Source organism: Panthera leo, chromosome C2 (assembly GCF_018350215.1).
Source record: "Panthera leo isolate Ple1 chromosome C2, P.leo_Ple1_pat1.1, whole genome shotgun sequence".
NCBI lineage: Eukaryota > Metazoa > Chordata > Mammalia > Carnivora > Felidae > Panthera > Panthera leo.
This window is the reverse complement of record NC_056687.1, coordinates 117,263,521-117,281,787: the sequence shown is the minus strand read 5'-3', so window position 1 is coordinate 117,281,787 and position 18,267 is coordinate 117,263,521. Positions and strand designations below refer to the sequence as shown.

Below are 18,267 nucleotides of genomic sequence, written 5' to 3'. Positions count from 1 at the left end.
TTTGCGATTTGCTGTAACTGCAGCTGGGAAATCTTCAGAGGACTTTCATCAGTGGAGTGATGAGATCTGATTATACTTTATCTTGAGGGGGCAACAGTGGAAGTACGCAGTGAAGACTGGATGGCAGCAGTAATCCAGGTGAGCCCGATGCTGGCTTAGACAAGCAGGTAACACGGACAGGGTGAAATGTGGTCAGAAGCAGAACCTGCAGGAGTTTCTGATGCACTAAGAGGAGTCAAGATTGGGTGTCAGTGTTCAGGCCAGGGTACCTGAGTTGATGACAATGCCATTAACTGAACTAGAGAGGAAGATGGTAGGGAAAACGGTGGGGACTGGGGAGGGTAGGAATTAAAAGTTTAAATTAAGACATGCTTCAGAAAAGGCCAAAAGAAGATAAATAATTAACAGAAAATGTTGTGTGCGTATGTTTGCAAGTGTACTTATTTTTCTATTACGAAAGATGTTTTTACATCTTAAAAATATAAATGATCTGGCTAGGGAGAGACTAACTCTCTCAGGGCTAGCCAATTCTTAGAAATAGCAAAGGGCTCTGACAGGAACATGCCTTTGATACAAGCGAACTGCCCCAGAGCTCTACCTACTTCCTTTATCCGGCCTGTCCACCCCAGGAGATAACATTCCCTCACTTTAATCTTCCCGGGGCCAGGACCAGGTAACTAGAAGCTATTCTTTGGCTTAGAGTTTGCCAGAATTATTCAAACCAGCCATTCCTCAGTTGTTTGCCCTGCATTGCCTTGCCCTCACCCCTCCACCATGGTCCTGCCAAACCCCAATAAAGGCCATAATCTAAGGGCTGGCTCTTCTAGCTTCTTCTGCTTCTTCCTGATCACAAGTGGTGTTCCTTCTGTGGCTCTGCATTGTGTCCCATGCCTCTCATTTCTAGGGAAACTGCACCACTACTTTTCTTTCAAAAGCATTAACCTATGTTGTCAGTCATCTTTATAAATTAAGGCGAACATAATCTTTTTGCTGGTGGAGCATTTGTGTCATTGTTGATGGCTGCTGACTGATCAGGGTGGTCACTACTGAAGTTGGGGTGGCTGTGGCAATTTCTTAAGATCATGAAGTGTGACCCATCGACTGACTTTTTCTTTCACGAATGATTTCTCTGCAACATGTGATGCTGTTTGATAGCATTTACCCACAGCAGAACTTCTTTCAAAATTAGTCATTCCTCGGGGCGCCTGGGTGGCTCAGTCGGTTAAGCGTCCGGCTTTGGCTCAGGTCATGATCTTGCGGTTCGTGAGTTCAAGCCCCGCGTCGGGCTCTGTGCTGACAGCTCAGAACCTGGAGCCTGTTTCAGATTCTGTGTCTCCCTCTCTCTCTCTGACCCTCCCCCGTTCATGCTCTGTCTCTCTCTGTTTCAAAAATAAATAAACATTAATGAATAAATAAGTCATTCCCCTCAAATCCTGCCACTACTTTACCAACTAAGTTTATGTAATATATTTTTTTAAGTTCATTTATTTTTTTTAGTAATCTAAAAATCTAACAAATCCAACATGAGGTTCAAACTCACGACCCTGAAACCAAACACTGTATGGTCCACTGAGCCAGCCAGGAACCCCTACGTAATATCTTATTTTTTAAAAAAAAATTTTTGTTAACGTTTATTTATTTTTGAGACAGAGAGAGACAGAGCATGAAGGGGGGAGGGTCAGAGAGAGGGAGATACAGAATCTGAAACAGGCTCCAGGCTCTGAGCTGTCAGCACAGAGCCCAATGTGGGGCTTGAACTCACGGACTGCGAGATCATGACTTGAGCTGAAGTCGGCCGCTTAACCGACTGAGCCACCCAGGCGCCCCCAACTACGTAATATTTTAAATCCTTTGTCATTTTGGCAGTTTCATGGCATCTTCACCAGGAGTAGATTCCTTCTCAAGCAAAAAAGCAAAGAAGCTCATTCATAAGAAGTAACTCATGTGTTAAAATTTTAATTCAAATATAGTAATAATTTAAATTCAAATAATGTAATTCAAATACAATAATTTATTTGAATGTTAACTCAAATATAATAATTTATTTGAATGTAATTCAAATATAATAATAATTTAAAAAATGAAACATTATGAGAATTACCAAAATGTGACACAGAGACGTAAAATGAGCAAATACTGTTGGGAAAATGGCACAAATAAACTTGCTCAACAATACAGGGTTGCCACAAACCTTTAATTTGTCGGGGGAAAAAAAAACAGTATCTGCAAACACAATAAAATGAAGTATGCCTATATATAATCCTGTTCTCCAAAATAAAAATTAAGACCAAAGCACAAAACATTTATAAGTGAACATTATGAGAATAACTCAGGGTAGGAAACTAGAAGTTGAGATGAAATTTTTAAGAGGGGGAGCATGCAGATTTAGTTAATTCAATCAGGCAAGGAAAAAAAGTGAGGTTATCATCAAAAAAATGAATTAATAGTATTTCCAGATTTCTGAAGATGATGACAAATAACTAGAACAATACTAACCAAAGCTATAGTTTAGTGAATGCATAGCAAGGGTCAGGTAAATGGCCAAGCAATTTGCATATTATCTCTAATTATAACGTGTCTGTAAGGTACAAACTATTATCCCAGTTTTATAGATGACAAAACAGACTCAGAGCAATGAAACAAATTAACGATGTGCTTATTAAGTGATCAAGCTCACTAAAGTCAATTCCTTCTGAATCCAAAGCCTATGTTCTTTCCACTATGCCATCTTGTGGATCAGAATTTAGAATGTGGTCATTTGTGCTGTTCAAGCGAAGTGGAAAGTCACTGATGTAGAACAGGTCAAGGAACAGCATGTGAGTGATCATTATAAACACTGAGTTGACTCAAGAATGTTGTCATGAGGTAAGCTAGTATATAGATTCTCAGTCCCAATGTTGTCCCCTAAGTATGGAACAAAGAGACCCACTAGGCTTGGACCATCGCCACTCTGTCCCTTAAGCCTAAGTTACTAATACGGTGTCTCAAGAGGTATAAAAGGATTCTGCAGCACACCAGAAAGATGAAGTGTGCAACTGTTGGCCAGCCAAAGGAATTCAGGACATTGGTCCTACCTTCCAATGATAGGAATCCCTGGGATTTAGAAAAACAATCATACCCTTCTAGAACCTTCATTCCTGGACATCCCTAGGTACATACTTTCGAGCAACTCTTGTATGTGGTACACAGAGGATATATATAAGAATGTTCTTGACACCACAGTGCATATGAAGATAAACTGCAAACATTTTTATTGTCCATCAATGACAGACTAAATAAATTTTAGTCTAATCATGTAAATACTACACTGCAGTGGAAACAAATTAGAATCACACCTATCATCATGGATGAATCTCAAAAATATAACATTGAGCAAAAAAAGTAAGGCACTAAAGAGCATGTATGATTTTACTTTTATGTTTAAAGGCAGAAAACTAAATATGTTTTTCAGATATATACGTGAAGGTAAAACTTTACAAAGAAGCTAGTGACATAACACAATAACCAGTCAATGTTTACCTGTGGGGGAGTGATGAGGAAAAAGGGACTCTAGTTTCCTGCTAATGTACTAAATCTTTTTTTTTTTTTGAACACACTGGTTTTTTAAAAACTTTTTTTTCTTCCAAGATTTTATTTAAATTAAAGTTAGTTAACATATAGCATATAGTGTAGTATTGGTTTCAGGAGAATTTAATGATTCATCACTTACATATAACACCCAGTACTCATCCCAACAAGTGCCCTCCTTCATGCCCATCACCCATTTAGCACATCCCCCACCTCCCTCCCTTCCAGAAATCCTCAGTTTGTTCTCTCTAGTTAAGAGTCTCTTATGGCTTGCCTCCTTCTCTGTTTTTATCTTAGTTTATTTTTCCTTCCCTTCCCATATGTTCATCTGTTTTGTTTCTTAAATTCCACATGTGAGTGAAATCATATGGTATTTGTCTTTCACTGACTGACTTTTTTCACTTAGCATAATTCACTCTAGTTCCATCCACAGAAGGGAAATAATATAGAGCAGAAATAAATGATACAGAAACCAAAAAATACAGATCAATGAAACTAGGAGCTGTATCTTTGAGAGAAGTAACAAAATTGATAAACCCCTAGCCAGACTTACCAAAAAGAAAAGAGAAAGGACCCAAATAAATAAAATCAAGAATGCAAGAAGAGAGTTCACAACCAATACCACAGAAATACAAATCATTATAAGAGAACATTATGAGCAACGATATACCACCAAATTGGGCAATACGGAAGAAATGGATAAATTCCTAGAAACACATAAACTACAAAAACTGAACCAGGAAAAAATAGAAAATTGAATAGACCCATAATCACCCAAGAAATTGAATCAGTAATCAAAAATCTCCAAACAAGTAACAGTCCAGGGCCAGATGGCTTCCCAGGGGAATTCTACTGAACATTTATAGAAGAGTTAATACCTACTCTTCTAAAACTGTTCCAAAAAATAGAAAGGGAAGGAAAACTTACAAATCCTTCTATGAGGCCAGCATTACTTTGATTCCAAAACTAGACAAACTAGACAAAGACCCTATTAAAAAGGAGAATTACAGACCAATATCCCGGATGAATAAGAATGCAAAAATTCTTAGCAAGATATTAGCAAATCGAATCTAACAGTACATTAAAAGATTTGTTCACATTCTTAAGGACAGGGAAGATGGGTTATTATTCTGTAAAAGATACATATATGTTTAAATACATGTTTTCAGATGTATGACTTTACTTCACATTAAACAAGAACCATCTGACAGCTACATTTTGAGAGTAATGTTTTTCTAACTAAAGGTTTGTTGTTACCTTCGAGGTTAAGTTTAGGAATTTCTAACTTCTAGGGATTCATAATGAAATTTATTAGAATAGATTTTAAGGGGCCTATTTCTATCTATCCATCCATCCATTCATATATCCAGTAACTTACCATAATTTTAATGACCAATGAATCTAGATAAAAATACAGATTTGAATTTTTTTAAAAAATAAGTATTATTGAGAAAAAATGCAGAATTCTGTACTCTAAGTCTTAGGTAGAAATCTGTATTTTTATCAAGAGACAGCATGTAGTTCTTATAATCAAGCATGCCTGAAATTGATAAAGAAATTTAATAGTTCTCATAAATTAATAGCTCTCAATTAAATCAGTCAGAAATTAGAATTTAAACCTGATTCAAGTAAAAACTAAACCAATCTATAAAGATGTTCTAAAAATCAACTAGTATCAATGAATTTAAACAAAGTAAAATATACCTGCACACTGCCTCGTATGCTGCAAATGCTCATGGTTTAACCTTCCCTCTCCTTCGAGATGCCAATTTTTCCCTACCACCTAGTGTTCTCAATTCCTTCTTATACAATATTTCTTTCTTTTACAATCTCAGAATTTGCATACTATCTGTTATTATAACAACATGTCTCTATTTAGTTAGCATGTTACATGAGGCAGAATAATTTCCAGTTGATATAAGCATACATATTGCCAACATAACTGTTCCTTAACATTCAGCGGATTGTTTTCAGCCTTCTCCATCTCTCAGCAAGAGCAAAAGGTGCCATAGGTTGAAAAGGGGGGGGGGGACTAAGATGGCAGAGTAGCAGGAGGACCCTAGACTTGCCCCAGACCTCAAGCACAGCTAGATAAATATCAAATCATTCTGAATACCCAAGAAACCAATCTAAGGACTAACAGAACAAACACATCTGGGGCACATCTGGGAGAGGGGTATTGCCATTTCACTCCCTTACCCCTCAGCACAGGTGCAGAGACACCTGCTAAGGGCAGCTAGCCGGGACACTGGCTCTTTGCTGTGCTTCACTCCAAACTCCATGCCCCTGTGCTTTGGTGGGACTGCCCTTCTGGGACAAACCTGCACCAGTCCCAGAGTAATGAGACCCTCCCCCAAAGAACCAAGCAAGGGTCCCTGCCATGCCAAATCTCTAGTTTGGAATTTTAAAACTCAGTCGGCCTGCCTGGGATAGAACACAGGTGCACTGGGCTACCAGGCCGGCAGATGGCCCAGACAGACATGGTGAAGGCAGTGATCTACGAAACGCCTGGGACACAAACAGGGGAGATTATTAGCTCTTCTGGGAAGGCTTCCCAGGCAGCAGCAGGTGTGCACTCCCCTCTGTGCGGACTAGAGAGTTGGCTGGAGCCATTTTCCTCGCTGCCCCTTAGCATAAACTAACTTCAGTAAGCAGCACAGTGCCAACAATGGTGGTCTGAACTACCTACACCAAGCCCTGCCCCCTATGCTCTGCTCATGCTGCTTTTCTGGGGCAAATGTGTCTGACAAACAGAGCAGTGGGCCCCTCCCCTGGAAGACCAATACAAGCCCTTGCATGCACCATGTCCACTGACCACAGAGTGCTGCAAAGCTTCAGCTTTAGTGGAAAGAGCAAGCGGACCAGAGAACACGTAATTAAAACCTGCCACACTCTGGCCAAGGTCCAAACACTCCCCACTGCAGGCAAGGGGAAATTCCGGAGAGGAGTGACCTAAGGGAAAGAGTAGCCAAAACACAGCAGCAGAGTGCACATAGCATACACTGGAGACACTTTCTGAAGGCACCGGGCCCTGGACAGTGTATGACCTCTGCTTCATAAAGCCATTACTCTCAGTAGCAGGAAATATAAAAGGCTTTCCTAATACATAGAAAAAAAGAGCTAGAGAAAATGCCAAGAAGGAGATATTGATTCCAAAAGAAAAAACAAGAAGAGGCCACAGCTGGGAATCTAACTGAAACAGACATAAGTAATATGCCTGAATCAGAATTTAAAGTAACAATCATAAGGATAGGAGCTGGGTTAGTAATAGAAAAGACCCCTTCTACAATGTCTCCATTTTATTGTAGCCCATTCCAGTATTATGTTTAGTGTAAAACAATGCTCCTGAAAATTTACCTGCTAGAATTATAAACAGCAGAGGTGAGGAGGAAGTTAGTGGTGACAGCGGGAGGGAAGAAGGAAGGAGCCATGAGGCTGGACAGGACGAGGTTGGTGAAGTTATGGTTTGCTGCTTTTGCAAGGCAGCTCTGATGGCATAGAAGGCATCCCACAGCAAGAGCATCAACATGGTGCTTGCTGCATCCAACACTGCAGCTGCTCAGTATCTTGCTTTTCAATTCCAACTTTGTCAACAGTGATGGGCTAACAAAGCTCAATGAAAACACAAACTCTCAAGCCCACACCATGGACATCTAAAACCTCAATCACAAAACCAGAATGGTCAGCCCTTTGCAGCCGTGTATATATTGGAAGGTGTCCTATCCACTAGGCAAAGGAGCTGCTGGATACGTCATCTTGCAATTCTTGAGGCATGAGACGTGGGAACCTGCACATGCAATCTAAAACCCTGGGTCCTGCCTGTCTCCAGTGCCTTCAACTGTGAGTGGGGAGAAAAGAAAGCCAGGGAGTCACTGTCTGGACAATTCCTTCTGATTCTTACTTACCGGGAGCAGGGAAAATGGTTTCTGTAAATCTTCTGCAGCTGCTACACTCCATCTTCCTCTATGGGATTAACACGGATACAAGGGATTAACAGCCACTGCTGGCACACTTCAGATGGCGTAGACAGTGGTCCAAGTGTGGGTTCAAGTTCCAGAGATGTCCTTAATGGGGGGTGAATCAAGCAATCTCCTTGTTGTCGGGTTATCCTACATAACACGGTGTGATCATAGTTAGATCCACGTACAGAACTCTTGTTGTAAAGATGAAAACTACCCTGTGTAGAAAGCATTTAAAACGGTGCCTGGCACAGGCAAGCCCTCAATAAAGTTTCATTATTACTATTATTTCAATAGATAAAATATATAAACTAATGAAAAGACCAAGAATAAATATCTATATTCAAGAATAGCCTATAAAAAAGCTGTTAGCCTTTTAACAAGTATTGAGCACCCATGCATAAGATTTTATGCTGGGCTACCTGCTGTCTCCACTAGCTTCTTCCTCAACTCCACTGTTTATAATTCTAGCAGGTAAAGTTTCAGGAGCATTGTTTTACACGAAGCATTAATACTGGAATGGACTGAAATAAAATGGAGACATTGTGGAAGGGGTCTTTTCTATTCCTAGCTAACTGAAAGACAAAAGAGAGTGCATCTCAAGTGTCTGCAGGGTTCGCTGTTAGTTGAGTATAGCTTCATCATGTCGTATCATTCAGATGAATGCATTTAGATAGCAATAGCAATAGACTTAAAAGAGCAGGTGATACAAAGTGTTAAAAACACCTGAAAATTAGGAAAATATAATATCCATTAAATCTTTAACATAGAGGTCTTTTTTTGCAACCCTGCAATATGAAAAATAGAGTATTTTTACTCTATGTTACTATAGTAGGCTTTACGATATAAAATGAGAGACTATTTATACAATTATGCTTGTTTATGTGAGAGCCTTGATAAAGCTCTTAGTAAATAGGAACAATACTTTTAAAGTGTTCAAATTTCATAACTCGTATTTCACAGTAGGGATATAGGCTGGGTTCATACATGTTAATGTGCCAATAATCCTAACTAAGTAAGTATGCTGTGCTTAAAAATGAATCATTTAGTAGTCTTTGCAGTAAAAGGTTAATACGTTATTTATTTTTCTACATCCATAGACGGCTGTTCCAATTTAATTGTTATAGGTAGATTAAAGCTTAGTTCACAACCTTGGTAGCTTCTGGAATGTAATCTGAAACCAGTCTCCACAGGCAGCTGGGGGGGGGTGTGTGTGGGGGGGACAAAAAGGCAGACCACTCCAGATTGGCAGGTAGCAAGTTTAATAAACAAGGGACCTTACACACAAGGCTGGTCTTGGATGGCTGCAGGCTGTGAGTAGATCTTTACACCCACCACCAGAATCTTATAAGTTCATATGGAGGACTCACCTGGGTTGTCACATACACCATCCACGAGGTCTCATCACCACATTACTATCTCAACGCTGTGTCCTGAGGCAGCTGGCGAAAGCACGTAGAGTACATATTCCAAGGACAGGAGAGGGGATGAGTCACAAGTGCCCAGGTCCAGCTCACAGGTCAAATGGTGGTCACATCCTCTCGATGACCTCCTCCAGCATTAGCATGCTGAAAATTTCAATTTTTTTTAAGTGTTTATTTATTTTTTTATTTTTGAGAGAGACAGACAGAGAGAGACAGAGTGTGAGTGAGGGAGGGGCAGGGAGTGAGGGAGACACAGAATCCAAAGCAGGCTCCAGGCTCCAAGCTGTCACCGCAGAGCCTGTTGCGGGGCTTGAACTCACTAACTGTGAGACCATTACCTGAGCCAAAGTTGCGTGCTTAACGGACTGAGCTACCCAGGCACCCCAGCATGCTGGAAATTTTAGAAAATTATTACAATAACATACACATACAATAAAACATTGTTTTTATTATCAAAGTAATAAGTATCTACAGAAAATCAAGGAACACAAAAAGTCATAAAGAAGAAATGAGCTACATCATCGTTCTTACCTTCCCAAAGTAATCATCCCTAAAATGTTGGCATAATCCATTTGTGTGTATGTGAATTTCTGTGTGTATGCATGCAGAGTGAGTTACAATACATCTTACAATAAAATTAGACTACAATTATAGTCATACATTAATGAATATACATTTTGGATGTAACAAATATTTCTGAAACCACAACTTTAGTAACTACAAAGCAATCTATTAATGGCTTTACCTTAACTCATTCAAACTATTTTGTTATTGCTTTAATTTTTCTTGGTATTATGATTAATACTATAAAATAGCCTTTCACATAAATGTTTTTACGTACATATGGTTATTGTCTATTGCCTTGGTATAAAATAATTTATGTTAAGATTTTGGGTCTATAGGTGAATTTGGGAACATTATGCCCAGATATTTTCTTTCTAGTAAGGGTCCTTCTGTTTAAGCCCATATCACATATGAATGAACATCTTAGCACTGAATATTCATTTCCTTTAATCGTTGTCAAATTACTACATGAAAATTATGGCTATCGTTTTATAATACCATTAAATAGAATTAATTCCTTCTAGTACTTGAAAATACTAGTAATGCACTGCTCAAAACAAAATTTAACTTATACTGGCTTAATAGATTTTAGAAAAATGCAAGACATAGTGTAGAATAGCAGATATACAGTACTGTTATGCAGTTTTAACCTCACATTCAAAAGGATCTGATTCCTCCTTTTGTAAGAGACACTTCAAATCATCTATTGCTAGTTCAAAACTATATAATTTATTAATTTCTTCAAATGAAGCAAGATAAGGACAAATACAAATGTAATGGGTACTTAGGCAAGCAGCCTCCCCAACTAGAAGTTTAAAATAACAAATGCAAAAAAATAATAATAATAAAATAAAATAACAAATGCAACGTATCTCCATTTAGCTTGCCTGTGGATTCTGTATTGAACATCAACATAGTTGAGTTGCTAGCATTCTATAAGTGAATAAATCAAAATTAACACATATTTTCCAGTACAGGCACAGTGAAATTGTTAATAAGGAATGATTCATATCAGATTTGGCAGGGAGACCCAGAAATATGGACTCTGCTCCTTCCCAAGCTTACACATTGAGGGTGTAACTAGATTCTTGTGGTGAATTCCCTAAACTTAATAAGCATTCTTTTGCTTACCTTCTTTTCTGAACATTTCTGAAACTTCTTAAGCTTACATCAGCGTATGGGGAAGGCTAAGATACCTGAGATATCCAAAACTGATTATTATTTTTATGGCCAATCTATCGAATCAGAATTTGATCCCATCATTATTGACCATCTCTGTCTTTAAACTGTCACTTCCCCCGCACCTTCGAAGACAGTTTAGAAATATCAATCCATTTCATTTTGTAAAAAGTTCTAGAGAACAGGTAGCATAACAGAGAGGGAAACAGTAGCACAGAGAAGCTCAAAGGCATCTCTCCAGGACCCAAGCATGGGCAACCTAGCTCCCTCAAAGCCACAGCTCCGCATGTGCCTCAACGGCTGCAGATGCTTGCCTTTCAGCTACACCAGATCCCTTTGGTACTTGCCTCTGAGGTAGGGTGGGGAGGGAAAACCGACTAGAAAAGTAAATATATTTTAATGAGCCACTCTTTAGTGTCTCTACAAAACCTAGCAGTTCTGGTGACAGATTTGGTAGAATCAAAAGTGGAAATGACCCGTTCAAACATATGTTTCTTTGAATTTGAAGTTCATTTCATAATCAGGTAGGCATGGTCTTTGAGCTATTTTGAAATGATCGTATTTGGTTAATTTCTTTTTTCTTGAAGAATATTTGGCATATAATATTGTATTGGTTTCAGGTGTACAGCACAATTATTCAATATTTACATACATTGCTAAAAGGTCACATTAAGTCTAGTTCCCATTTGTCACCATACAAAGTTGTAACATTGACTATGTTCCCTGTGTTGTACATTATAGCCCCATCATATTTATTTATTTTTTATAACTGGAAAACTGTATTTCTTAATCCTCTTCACCTACGTAGTCCATTCTCCTACCTAGAAGTGGGATTGCTGGATTGTATGGTAATTTTTTAATTTTTTGAGAACTCCATACTATTTTAATAGTGACTGAAATAATTTATATTTCCAACAGTGCGCAACGGTTCCCTTTTTGTCACATCCTCACCAACTCTTGTTATTTCTTGTCTTTTGGTAACAGCCATTCTGACAGTGTGATATCTCATTGTGGTTTTGATTTGCATTTTCCTGATGGTTAATGAGGCGGTTCATCTTTTTGTGGGCCGGTTGGAAGTCTGTATGTCTTCTTTAGAAAAATGACTGTTCATATTCTCTGCCCATTTTTAGCCGAACTTTTTGTTTTTTTCATATTGAGTTATAGGAGCTCTTTATGTTTTGGACATTCATCCCTTATCAGATATATCATTATAAATATCTTCTCCTATTCAGTAGTTTGCCTTTTCATTTTGATGATGGTTTCCGCAACTATGCAAAAGTTTTTCAGTTTGATTTAGTCCCACTTGCTTATTTTAGCTTTTGCTGTACTTGTTTGATGAGACAGATGCAAAAGTATCATTAAGACTAATGTCAAAAAGCTTACTACCTTTGTTTTCTTCTAGGATTATTATGTTAAATTATTTACAATATCAAACCACAAGGCTGGAAAAGATAGGTTAAATAGCCATATTTCAAAATTCCTGAACAGGTAACTCTTGTTAAATGTAAAGTTAAAACTAACTTCAATGACAAGAACAAAGAAATTAGAATTTTTTAAAGAGAAAGACTGAAATTTTTTTTTCAGAAGTTTAAAGTATGTTTATAAGGAGTGGATGGATGTATAAAGATGCGGCATTTATATACCGATAATTTAAGACCCCAATGATCAGAAATATCAGTTTATGGGGTTTTAATTTTTGAATATTAATTACTAAATATATATGTTATATTGCATGAAGTTTGTTCTCTGACCATAATGGAATTAAACTAGGGACCACTAACTCATGGATAAGAGAAAAACCTTCAAAACTTAGAAATGAAATATTTCTCAATAATCCATGGGAAATTAGAAAATGTTTTTAAATTAATAAAAATAATAGGTCTTAACTATGGTGAACTCTCTGGGACTGTTTATTTTTCAAGGATCTGCTCAACTCAAAGGCGATCATGCAGCAGTATCCCTGAAACTGACCTCATATTATACTGGGTTTACTCCCAAATACAACTTGGGATTGTATACAAATAAGCATAACTTCCTGGTACCACTGAAATATTTACTGATAACACTCTATTCTCTATCTGCAACCTGACTGATTTACATTTCTCATGTACATTTAGAGAACCTTTAAAATATAAACAGAAGCTTTCCTTTTCTTCTTAAAAATGTGATTACACCGCTGTAAATTTATCGAATTCAAGACTGAATAGCTAGCTGGGATAAAATTTAGCTATGGGCAATGATCATCTATTAGGTCATATTGGCATCCAATCTCAAGATGATGAAATTTGCTGCAAAAAAACGCTGCATAGGTGGGTCTTAATGAAGGACTGTGCACAGGTATGACAAACTGTGTCATGAACCATGGCGGGCACCCCAGATTTCACTTCTGTCATCTCTCAAGTCATCATTTGTTCAAACTTACCTATTACTATTCATTCCTGGGACAGCGGTCTGTCTCTGCTACCAAAATCCAATCCAAGATAAAAAAAAAATAACTTCTGCTTTTTAAAAAAGGAATTAGTGTCTTTTTTATTGTATGCATGTACTTATTCAATTACAGAATTATAGAATTACCTAAAGGTAAGTAATTATGACCTAGGGGAATGATCCCAAGAACCTAAGACATGATCAAATTTACAGATTATTTCTTTTCTCTTGGGTACTTTCTGAAAAACTTGCAACTATATAAACCTTTGATATTAAAATAATACAAAAATAATTGAGAATAAAATTGAAATACAAATTGAAACCTTCTATAGCAAACTTTAAAAGAGGCATTTTGTTGTGATTTTTGTATTAGGTCAAGTTGCTGAAGATTTTTTTAAGTAAATGTATATTCTTATATTGTAACATTAATCATTTACTAAACCAGTTAAAATACTATTCTGGAGTATCTAAAATAGTAAATATTTTAAAAATGGATGATTAATAGGATATATACTGTTCCTACAAACAATTGGCTTATCTCCCAAACTTTTTGTCAATTTAATGAAAATATCTCCAAAATGTTTAGTCATCTTCCTACCTTCTCAAGCATGTAAATATTATCCAAAATGCTTCAGAAAAAGAAAATGGCTAAATATATATTTTTTTAATATTTTATTTATTTTTGATAAAGAGAGACAGCACAAGTGGGGGAGGGGCAAAGAGAGACGGAGACAGAGAATCCGAAGCAGGCTCCAGGCTCCGAGCTGTCACCACAGAGCCTGACGCAGGGCTTGAACTCACTCACAAACCATGAGATCATGATCTAAGCCAAAGTCAGATGCTTAACCGACTGAGCCACCCAGGCGCCCCAAATATATTTTTAAACAGTTATACTTGAATTTGTTCTGGACAGTGTAAACACTGCATATTTTTCATCATGTTGAAACTCAAGAAAAATAATGCACATATTTCATAATGCTTAAGTAAATAAATTATAGTGAAACCCCCTGATACAATCTTATTGCCAGCTATAAAAGGTATGGTTCCTTTTGCAAAAATCATAAAATGTTTATAATATGAGTAATTATAATGTGGATAATTTTGTTTTCAAAAAGTCTGAAAAACCTAGAGGAAATAAAATGTAAGCAATGTATAATAGATTGTAATAATCTCAATAAGTTGAAAAAATAATAAAAATAGAACTGCCACTGCACCATACACTTAAAAATGGTTAAAATGGTATATTTTATATATGTATATATTATATTTTACAACAAATTTTATATGTATATTTTATAGCAAAGCAAAGAAAAAAAGGCAAGAATCACTGTAATTTGAAGTCATCTATAGTAGCAGCAAAAACGCCTATTTACATTTAGAACGCCCAATACCACTAAATTAAAAATATAAAAGTAACATGTATTTGTTGTGATGACCTTGAAAAATTAAATAAAAGTTAATCTATAGAAAACCCCAGAACTGACAAAGTAGTCTCTTGTAGTGAATCTGTAAGTAAAAAGACCTTCTGAGTTCACCAGAGGCATAGTTTATGCACACTCTTTCAAGTTCAATTCTCTTAATAGGTTTTTAATCTTGGCTCTTGCAGTATACTGTGTTGATGAGTTTCATCAGTTTCTTGGTTACTTAAGATCTAGATAGCTGTTGTTAAAAAAACAAACATTAAAAATCAAAAATAAAAAAAAAAAAAGGGGGGTGCCTGGGTGGTTCAGTTGGGTAAGCATCCAACTTTGGCTCAGGTCATGATCTCACGTTCCTGAGTTGGAGCCCTGCATCGGGCTCTGTGCTGACAGCTCAGAGCCTGGAGCTTGCTTCCAAATCTGTGACTCCCTCTCTCTCTGCCCCTCTACCGCTCATACTCTCTCAAAAAATAAATAAATGTTAAAAAAAAATTAAAAAAGAGAAAGATCTAGATAGCTGTGTGGGCTCAATAAGAAGTCAAATCCAACGACTATGAAGAATTCAGTTACTCCTATTCAGCACGTTGGTGTTGGCACCTTACTAGTTTCCTGTCACATATGCTGGGAATAGAAAAACTAACCTAAAAGTCACTATATAGGCTTTGCACGAATAAGATAAATAAACATTTATTACTATGAGATAACATAAATATACAGATATCCGTAATTTCACGGTATCTTTTATTATTAGAACTGTAAATGTAATGTATTCATTTAATTATGTATTATCATGGAATCGATCATTAAAAAAAAAACTTGAGAAGTGAATGCTTTTCACTAGGACTAAATGACATTTGGCAAAATCTAATCAATTTTATATTACCATTTTTGTAATCTAAATGAATATATTCCTTATTTTATTCATGCTATGACTGTCCAAACAAACGGTATATGATAGAATATTTCCTTCTTTTCTTTTTGGTGAATGTTAAGGATTGTAAAGGTCAGCTTGTGGCTTTATTTTAAAATAAAAGCATGAGACTGAATGGAAACAAGCCTATAACTACAGTTCCTGGATAAATTTTATTAAGTATATTAAATTAGTTTAAATGCTTTAGAGACTATTAGGTCTCTCTCAATCTTAGCTTTCAAGGAATAGTTTTTGCCATTACGAAGTATAAAAATATTGGAAGAACAATGTTCTCATGAGGTTTATATAAGATGTATAATAGACTTACCATGTTAATTATATCTGGACTATTAACAGATAACATCTTATTGTATTATTACCCATCTAGTCTTCTAGTATCGAAAATTATAACAAAGCAGGAGATCATGCGGCCTATGAGATTGAATCACTTTGACAAGAAATCTTACATTTATAAAAATGGACTCGTTTTGAATAGGTGTTATCTGCAGACAAACAATAACAAAAAATTCAAGCGGTCATGGAGTACTCATATCATGAAAAATAAGGATTCCTTCTGGCCAAATTGTAGAAAGAGCCCAAAAGTCCATCAACTAATGAATGGATAAAGATATGTGTGCGTGCATGTGTGTGTATTATCTATATACACACACACACGCACATACACAATGGAATATTACTTGGCGATCAAAAGAATGAAATCTTGCCATCTGCAACAATGTGGATGGAACTAGAGTGTATTATGTTAAGAAAAATAAGTCTGAGAAAGAGAAATGATTTCACTCATATGTGGAAACTCATTTGAGAAACTCAAAAGATGAATTTAGGGGAAGGGAAGGAAAAATAAGATAAAAACGGAGGCAAACCATAAGACACTCTTAAAGACAGAGAGAAAATTGAGGGTTGCTGGAGGGGAGGTGGGTGGGGGGCGATGGGCATGAAGGAGGGCACTTGTTGGCATGAGCACTGGATGTTATATGCAAATGATGAATCACTGGGCTCTACTCCTGAAACCAGTATGTTAACTAACTTGAATTTAAATAAATAAATTTAAATAAATATTTAAAAATACTCTTTGGAATAGCTGTTATATGTAGACAAACACAACATAAAATTCAAGCAGTCATGGAGTACTTATATCATGAAAAATACAAATTCATTCTGCCCCAATCCCCATTTCTTATCTTTAAAGCTACTCTTTAGAGATACCAGATACTTTGTATTCTGGGAGACATTCTAAGAACCAAACTAATATGTACACCTTGTGTCTTAGTCCATCTGTGCTGCTATAACAAAAATAGCATAAACTGGGAGGCTTATAAACCACAAATATTTATTTTTCACAGTTCTGGAGGCTCGAAGTCCAAGATCAGGGGGCCAGCCTGATTTGGTGAAGTCCCTCTTCCCAGATGCAGACTTACTGTAACCTCACAAAGTGGAAGGGAGAGAGATCTTTCCTTGCCTCATATTTTTATAAGAGGCCATTCATGAGGGTGGCATCCTTGTAAACTCAGCATTTCCCAAAGGTTCTACACTATCACATTGGGTATTAGGACTCAATATACCAATTCTGAAGGGACACAAATATTTATAGTACCTTATAATACACATGACACTCTTGTGTGTTTATTTGTTTTTAAACTTACTAAAGTCTTCATATTGATCACATTTCAATTCATACAAACCTTGTTCTTAATGACTGCAATTAACTGGCTACTTAATGGAAATTTAAGTTCTTTCAAAATTTCTGCTATTTCAAAAAATGTGCAATATATGTGTATTTATTTCTGTTGGGTATATACCTGGGAGAATAGCTGGATCGGTTTCTTACAATAACGAGGTTGACTAATTTTTGTTGTTTGAAAGTCAATTGTATCTCCTTTTTTACAAGCTGCCATTTGTCCATTTTTATCTTAGTTTTTCTTGTTTTCGATTTGAGTTCTTTATAGAAAGATTATGAGAACTTTATCATACGTTGAAATATTTTTGAAATGTATCATTGGCCTTTACTTATTGGAATCTGCCATGCATTTTTTTTATTTTATGCAGTCACATTTTAGGTATTTTTGTTCTTATCACGTGTTCCCTCATCCTGAAGAATGAGAACTATCAAGCTAAGTTTTCATTACGGCATGCAAGAGGAGTCGGTCAGGTGGAAACTGCCAGGGGACAGAGACGCAGAGGTGGCGAGAGTAGCCCGGCCACGCGACTTCTTCCGACTGGAGGCGCAAGAAAGCCGGGCCGAAAGCACTGGGAAGCGCAACCGGTTCTCCCAGCGCGCACACCTCCCCGTCGGTCCCGCCTCCTCTCGGGGAAGACGCGCTTCGCAATCCCGCGCCACCTGCGGGAGCAGCGCGCCGCGCAGCGGGCCGCCGAGGGCCAGCCCAGGACGTCCGCAGGCCCCCGCCTCCCCCCGCCACGCAGCTCGGCGCCCACCGCCCGGACCCCGCTCTTCGCCCGCCCTGCAGGCCCACTCACCGCCGGGCCTGCCGTCCGCTCGGCACCCGCGACGCCCCGCCAGGGTCTAACTTTCCTAGCGGAGCCGAGGAAAGAGGAGGAGCGGAGGAAGGGGGCAGGAAGAGGAGGGCTTTCCAAATTAAAAACAAACTAAAGCCTGGAGGGGAGGGGGCGGTGCGGGGCTCGGGGGCGTGGCCCCGGCTCGCCCGGACCCTCCCCCGGGGCGCTCGGCCGCGCGGGCCTCCGACCCCGCCCCCCGCCCCCCCGCGCTCCGGCGCCTCGGGTCGGTGGTCCCGGGAGGCGTGGGCTTCCGAATGAGAAAGGAGCGGGAGGGGGACCCGGGG

The 18,267-nt window shown here is 38.0% G+C and overlaps 1 pseudogene; it reads right to left on the bottom strand.

Moving 5' to 3' along the window:
- Nucleotides 1–18,033, bottom strand: part of LOC122230271 — a 39,185-nt pseudogene extending 21,152 nt beyond the window's left edge.
- Between the last annotated feature and the right edge of the window lie 234 nt (nucleotides 18,034–18,267).